We start from the raw sequence: 7679 nt of genomic DNA on the forward strand, positions 1-7679 counted from the left end.
GTGCAGTGGTGGCGATCGCATTGCATATAGCTGCTAGGATTGCGGAAAAGGGGTGGCAACAACACTTGAGTGACTATGATGTTGGTGTTGTGAGCACTCGGTCGCAAGCTCCGGGTGAAAGCCTAGGTTGAGCCGAGCTGGTTATACCTGGCAATGGCGGTGTTCTTTTACATCATTACCTTGTTGAAGGCATTGCTCGGATATGCTTCGATTGTTTCTTCCGGATGAAAACGTAGATTCAGGCCTTGGTGGTTGGATCCGGTTACGGCAACACTTGAGTGTCGCTTCCTTCTTCAAGGCTTGCTGTCGAAGACCTCGTGGTCTGTGTGGTCTCATGAGATGGTTGATGCGGATATGAGCACTGATGTAGTTTGCCGATCGTGGATCTGATCGCTTCGGGTTTTTCTTTTACTCGCCTACACATAGCTTTGGTCTTATATAACTTTGCTATCTAGAGTGTTTTTGTGTGAGTGTGTTGGTGTAGGCTGTGTGCATCCTAGTTGTGCAGAGGCCGGGTAAGTGCTTTTTAGGTTTGTATCATCTCGATGTTGCTTTTTGAGCAAATAAAATCCACCCTTTGTCAAAAAAAAGACACACGTGTAAGCTACCTAAACTTAAGGGGCGTGCTACGCGTTGGCCGCCAGATCTGTTTAAAAGATCAAGCGCCACGGCACCCGTTAGATCTGGCGCCATCCAATGGCTCAACCCCGTCCTCACTATTGCAACAAAGTCATTGTTGCAGAATACTTTTGCAATAGAGCTCATGTTGCAGAAACATTTACAACAGAAGTCATGTTACAGAAAAATCATCTTCAGCTTTTTGCAACACAAATGATGTTGCGGAAATGACTTTTGCAACATGAATGATGTTGCATATTTTTTTGCAATGAAAGATGATGTCGCAGAAGCAACATTGTCGTTCACCGCTGCCGTTTGCAACACCATCGTTGTCACAGAAGCTCGTTTGCCCTCTTCCTCTATTGTGTCGCCTATGGGATTGTGGTGATTGTTCGCACGTTGCCGGTGGAACACCGGTGACTGTGGTGGTGGAGGGAGCTGGGACAGTAGCTCGTTGGCCCCAGACGAATCAGTTTGCCAGGCGGCGACGGGGCCGAGATGATGACGCGCGGTGGCTGGGGAGGTTATCGAAGCGACACGGGGAAGGGGCAGCAAGCGGCGGCGTGGGTAGACGGCGGCAGCTTCGCCTCTCCCCGAGCTCGTAGCTAGACCCGGCCATGAGCACTCTCTTCTCACATGTGGCAGATGATTTGGGTACGTGCTTGGGAATGTAGGAGAGACCTGAAGGTAGGAGACGAGGCTCCGCCGAAACATGTGGTTGTGCTCTCTTTGTTTCAGATAAGAAGATAAGAATGGGAGAGTGGTAGTGTTGGTCCTACATGGCCATGTGCCGCACAATCATGGGATTGGGTTTGCAACCCAGTCCGTGTTGCAAAAGCAGCCTCCGCAACATCGGACATGTTGCAAAGCTCGTGCGTGTAATAAGGGATGTTGTGCGCTGCACTATTAAAAGTTAGCTAATTTTTTTTAAACAATACATTTTTTAATTAATTTTCATAAATATTACGCTGGGTAAATTTTTTTCAAAAATAATACACCGTCGGCCCGCTGCAGGCCGACTGGGCCTAGTCGGCCCACAGCAGGCCGATTGGACTCCAGTCGGCCTACAGCTGGCCGACTGGCCCCTGTCGGCCCGCTGTGGGCTGATTGGGTGAGCTAATTAGCTCGCTTTGGGCTAATTAATTTTGCAAAAAAAGTAGGCATAAAAAATATGTTTAAAAAATGTTAATTATGTAATTAAAAAATGTTAAACGTGTATAAAAAAATGTTCCTGATGTATACAAAAAATATACAATATATATGCAAAAAAGTTGACATAAAAAATATGTTTTAAAAAGTGTTAAGCATGTATTTAAAGTTGTCAAATGTGTGTATAAAAATTGTTCCTTATTTATACAAAAAATATAGAATGTGTATGAAAAAAAGTTGACACCAAAAAAATATGTTTGAAAAGTTGACATTTTTTCAAATACATGATTAAAAATTGTTAAATGTGTGTATAAAAATGTTTCTTATCTATTCAAAAAATATAGAATGTGTATGAAAAAAGTTGACACCCAAAAAATATGTTTGAAAAAAACAATTAACAATTTTTATACACACATTTAACAATTTAACAATTTTTAAAAATACATTTAACAATTGTTAACAATTTTTATACACACATTTAACAATTGTTAACAATTTTAAAAAAAATTTATACACACATTTAACAACTTTTTTCATACACATTCTATACTTTTTGTATAAATAAGGAACATTTTTTATACACACATTTAACAATTTTTAAATACATGCTTAACACTTTTTAAAACATATTTTTTATGTCAACTTTTTGGCATATATATTGTACATTTTTTGTATACATCAGGAACATTTTTTTATACAAGTTTAACATTTTTGAATTACGTAATTAATATTTTTTTAAACTTATATTTTTTATGCCTACTCTTTTTGCAAAAACAATTAGCCCACAGCGAGCCAATTAGCTCCAGTCAGCCTACAGCTGGCCGGCAGGACCCAATCAGCCCACAGTGGGCCGACAGGGGCCAGTCGGCTAGCTGTAGGCCGACTGGAGTCCAATCGGCCTGCTGTGGGCCGACTAGGCCCAGTCGGCCTGCAGCGGGCCGACGTTGTATTATTTTTGAATTTTTTTTTATCCAGAGTAATATTTATGAAAATTAATAAAAAAAAATATTATTTAAAAAAAATAGCTAAAAGTTCAGGAAAACGATGGCCTAGCTATAGGTGATGCGTGATTCATATTCTTCCACCCGCATTGGAAACTTTCGATATAATCAAGGGTGCGCACCAACCGACCAATACGATCGAATCCAAAAGAGAAGAAAACCAATAATACGCTCCTCCTACATGGGCCTGGCGTCGTCAATTCTGCAGTGCTGCGGCGTCGCGCAGAACATCCTCCACGGCCTCCACATCGTGGTGGCCAGCCTTCCTGACACGGAAAACTGCGCCCGCTGCCGTCACATACGAGGCATTCTAAAATTCCTCTAGAACCCGCCAGAATGCCTTTAAACAGCTAAGGAGGCGTTCGCTGAAAATGCTAGAGACTATCGCGAAGGGAAAGACCAACGAAGGCATTTTACAATAACGCCTCCGAAGGTTAGACATTCCACGGCGTTTTTAAGAAATGCCTCAGAAGCTCGCTGGCGTTTTCAGTTAGCGCCTCGAAAGCTTTTTCAGATAGCACCGTAACGTGAAAAAACTTCTTACAACATCCTGTTCTCTGTATGCCCCTATGTCGGACCACGCGCAACACAGCAACCAAATCATGAGAGGTCCTCTTGGGCGCCCTCAGCGCCGCTTAGGCTAGGGGGCGCTCGAAGGCAAGGGATAATGGGCCGGCCCAGCATCTCTCGCGCCGAGAAAAAATGCTCAAAAAAGCAAAACGTGAAAAAAGCGCGAAAACTTTTTCCTGAATTCTGAATCGCGCCGCTGCGCCGGATGGCTGTCTTGAGCGCACAAGCGAGAGCCGTCCGATACGCCCGATCGCCACTGACGCACGGAATCGTCCGACCAGAACAATAATAATCCACGTCACGATAAGTGCAAGGGTGTGGCCCACGTGGGGACAGTGCATGAGGTGGGGATTCAGTTCGAACTTAGATCTGCATGCATTTAATTAGCATTTTCAAAATTTTGAAAAGCTATAACTTTTAGACCAAACATCGAAATTAAGATATGTTTTCACCTTTAGGTTAATCATGACGAGATCTTCAAAACTAGATCCCATATGAGTATGTTTCGACTAACTTTTTTTATGAGCAACTTTGGATGCTACTGAGGCAACTTTAGTGCTATAGGAAAGCAACTTCTTGTTAGTTTGTTTAGTATGACTTTCTATGATTGAAAATCTCTTTGAACTTGGCTACCATGACTATGTAGTTAACTAGCTTCACTTCTAAGTTTTCTACCATAATTAGCTTCGCCTCCAATTTGATAGTATTGTAGGCAACTTAGTTTCTAGGGTAGGTTAACATTATCCTAAACTGCTTGCCATGAGAAGTGAGTAGCTTAATATCATCCTTAGTTGCATGTAATACTTTTTGGTATGGTAAACAACTTAGTTTCATAGAAAGGCAACTTACTAACAATGATGGACCACCTTTTCAATGTATTCTAGGCAACTGAAATAGAAATGGCAGGCAACAGAGTATCACAGGTAGGCAACTTAGAAAAAGAATGATAAGAAACTTCCCAATATTAGTAGGCAACTAATTTGTAAAGTTAGGCAACTAACATCAATGTTAGGCAATTTCATAGTATTTTGTAGCCAACTAAGCATGAACCGTGGGCAACTGGTCACTAACGATATGCAAAATGGACATCAGTGTTAGGCAATTTCATAGTATTTGTAGGCAACTGGGCATCAACCACAGGCAACTAATCATCAATGATAGGCAACTGTGCATCAATGTTAGGCAATTTCATAGTATTTGTAGGCAACTGAGCATCAACTGTAGGCAACTGAGCATCACAGATAGGCAACTGGGTATCAATGTTAGGCAACTTTATAGTATTTCTAGGCAACCGAGCATCAATCGTAGGCAACTGATAATCAATGATAAGCAACCGAGCAGCCATGATAGGCAAGTTGGGATTAAGTTAGCAAGACTCACAGCACATAATGCAGTGAAGTTGCTTGTAGGTAGCACTAAAGGCACCTCATGTTTTGTGTGATTTTATTGTTTTGACACAAATCAACCTAATAGAAAGTCATACTAGGCCAAAAATAAGAACATGATGCTAAATGAGGCAACTTTAGTACTAAGTAGGAGCAACTTTGATGGTAGATGAATTGAACCGTATCTATTAGTGAATTCGCCTAGTAGCCTGCTAATTAGTTGTGTGCAGTAGTGTAATAGGTGGCATAGAGTTAGGATACTTGCTAGCTATGGTATAAACCTTAGAGATGAAGCTAGTCAATTTTGGTAGTTGCGATAACCAACTTAAAAGGATTTTCCGTTGATAGGAAGTCATACTAGGAAAAAAAGAAGTTGCTTTCTTATAGCACTATAGTTGCCTCAATACAACCCAAAGTTGCCCGCGAAAAAAGTTTGTCAAAATGTACCCATATGGGATCTAGTTTTGAAGTACTCGTTGTGAGAAACCCAACGGTGAAAACGTATTTGAATTCCGATGCACAAATCAAAAGTTATAGCTTTTGAATTTTTTTGAAACCCAAATAAATGCACGCCGGACAAGATCGTAGGTGATTTCCTAAGTAGCGTGAATACGTCAAGTAGTTTGCTTTTAGGATGTCAGCTGGTTTCGGAATCACGTGGGCGTGGGATGGTGGTGTGAGAAACTGATTTGCTTTATTGGGAAATTGACAGCCCACCTTCCTTTTGGGGAGAGCGCTCGATCCCGCGAACTGGCGCTTGGGCGCCAGGTAGCCACGTCCAAACTTTTATTACGAGATGTGGGATTCGAACCAGCTTGCCAACGCTGAAGCACCTACTGCACTGACCACTGCACCTCGACCGCTTTTATGTAACATGTTCGAAAACAAATTCTATTGGACCATTGTCTCAGTCCCAACATTTATTTGAAAACAAAATCATAAATTTGAAAAAGAATTCACGGATTTTCAAAAAGTTCATCGATTCTGAAAAAGAGTTCATGGATTTATAAAAAGTTCACAAAATCTAAAAAAAGTAGTCCCAGCATTTATTTGAAAAAAAATAATTAATTTGAAAAAGAATTCACGGATTTTCAAAAAGTTCATTGATTCTAAAAAAGAGTTCATGGATTTCAAAAAAGTTCACAAAATCTAAAAAAAGTTCACGGATGTAGAAAAAGTTCATCGATTTTGATTAAACAGTTCACAGATATGAAAAGAGTTCACGTAATTTTCAAAAAAGTTAACGGATTTGAAAAAAGTTCATGAATTTCGGTAAAAAAACAGTTCAGGATTAAGAGAGAGTTCATCGATTTTGATAAAAAGTTCACAAATTTGAAAAGAGTTCATCGAATTTTGGAAAAAGTTAAACATATATGAAAAAAGTTCATCAATTTCAATAAAAAAGGTTCACGGATTAAAAGAAAATTCATTGATTTTGATAAAAAAAATTCACAAATTTGAAAAGAGTTCACCGAATTTTGAAAAAAGTTAAACATATATGAAAAAAGTTCGTAAATTTCGATAAAAAAAGCTTACTAATTTGAAAAATTTCATCAATTTTTAAAAAGGTTCACAGATTCTCAAAAAAGTTCATCAATTTTGAATAAAAAGTTCACGAATTGGGAAAAGGTTCACTGGATTTTGAGAAAAACAGTTCATGGATTTTTCAAAAATCACGCATTTAAGTTAACAGGAATAAGAAAATAGAAAAAGTAATAATTGAAAATTAAGAAAAAGGAAAAAAATAGAAAAAGAAAAGGAGATGCAGTAAAAGAGGAAACAGTATGTTACTTATCATAGTGGGGTGATAGTGTAGTTGGCTACAGCAGCTAACCCGCAAGGAGGAGGTTGCGAGTTCGAGTGTCATCCACGCCCTGTTTTTTGCAGTTTTTAAAAGAAAAGGAAGGACTAAATGGGCCGGCCCAGCCTGCAGGGAGGGTATGCGCCCGTTTGCGGGAACGCCTAACACGGGCGCTAAGGGCGCCGAAGAATAGGGTTTGGCCCAAATCATAGCCCAGACTGGACAACTAGTTTATTTATTCTAATCTAATTGTTAATGGGCTGCAATTAGTTTCATTGTAGGCCCAGACTGGACAAGTAGCAGGTCCAGACTCTTGTTTAGCTGTGTTGGTGAAATACTTTGCACACTTCACCGTTTTAAGGAGGTCGGAATTTCTCTCGGGGAGCAGTATGGGACTAAACTGCAGTTATCAATTCGACATCTTTTTCGTCCACATCGCCGGCCGATGCTGCGGCAATACGCTACTGATGAAACTTCATTAGCTCCCACAAGTAACGAGAAGCAGACGGGCTACTCCGGCGAGCCATCATCGGCGGCCGCTGTATTTTCGCTAACGAGAAGTATGGGCAACTCCGGCAAGCCGTCGGCGGCGACTGTCCTGTATCTTCTCTAATGAGAAGCAAATGGTAGGCGATTCAGACTAGCTATGGACAGCGGCTGTATTGTATATATATTTCTCAAACGAGAAGCGGATGGGCGAGTCCAGCGAGCCGTCGTCTTCGTGTGTATTCTCCTCGGCCCGGCGTTTAAATCTTCGATTCGCAGGATGTTCTCACTGCCGATCAACGGTGGCTAGCTTGCCGCATCTTCAACGTTCAAGGTCTCTGCGCGCCGCCGGCGCTGCAAGCCTGCAACTGGCGGCCGGTAGTCAACCTACCTTCCCTGCAAGATCAGGTGGTGTTTTTCAAAGTCGCCTTAAAAACTCTATCATCTGAGGCATTGCTGAAAAACGCCTTGAAAGCTGCATCAATCTGAGGCGTTTTTCTATAGTGCCTCCAAAGCTGCATCAATCCGAGGCGTTTTCCTATAATGCCACCTTAAAGCATGATTTTGAGGCATTTACAAAACGCCCTTACAAAAGCACCTTTAATTAACCACCTGGTGTAGAGCGTCTGCCGTCCAGGCCGCTCGGCCGTGCGCCGCCATGGCCCCCAA

Source organism: Aegilops tauschii, chromosome 3 (genome assembly GCF_002575655.3).
Source record: "Aegilops tauschii subsp. strangulata cultivar AL8/78 chromosome 3, Aet v6.0, whole genome shotgun sequence".
NCBI classification, from domain to species: Eukaryota; Viridiplantae; Streptophyta; class Magnoliopsida; order Poales; family Poaceae; genus Aegilops; species Aegilops tauschii.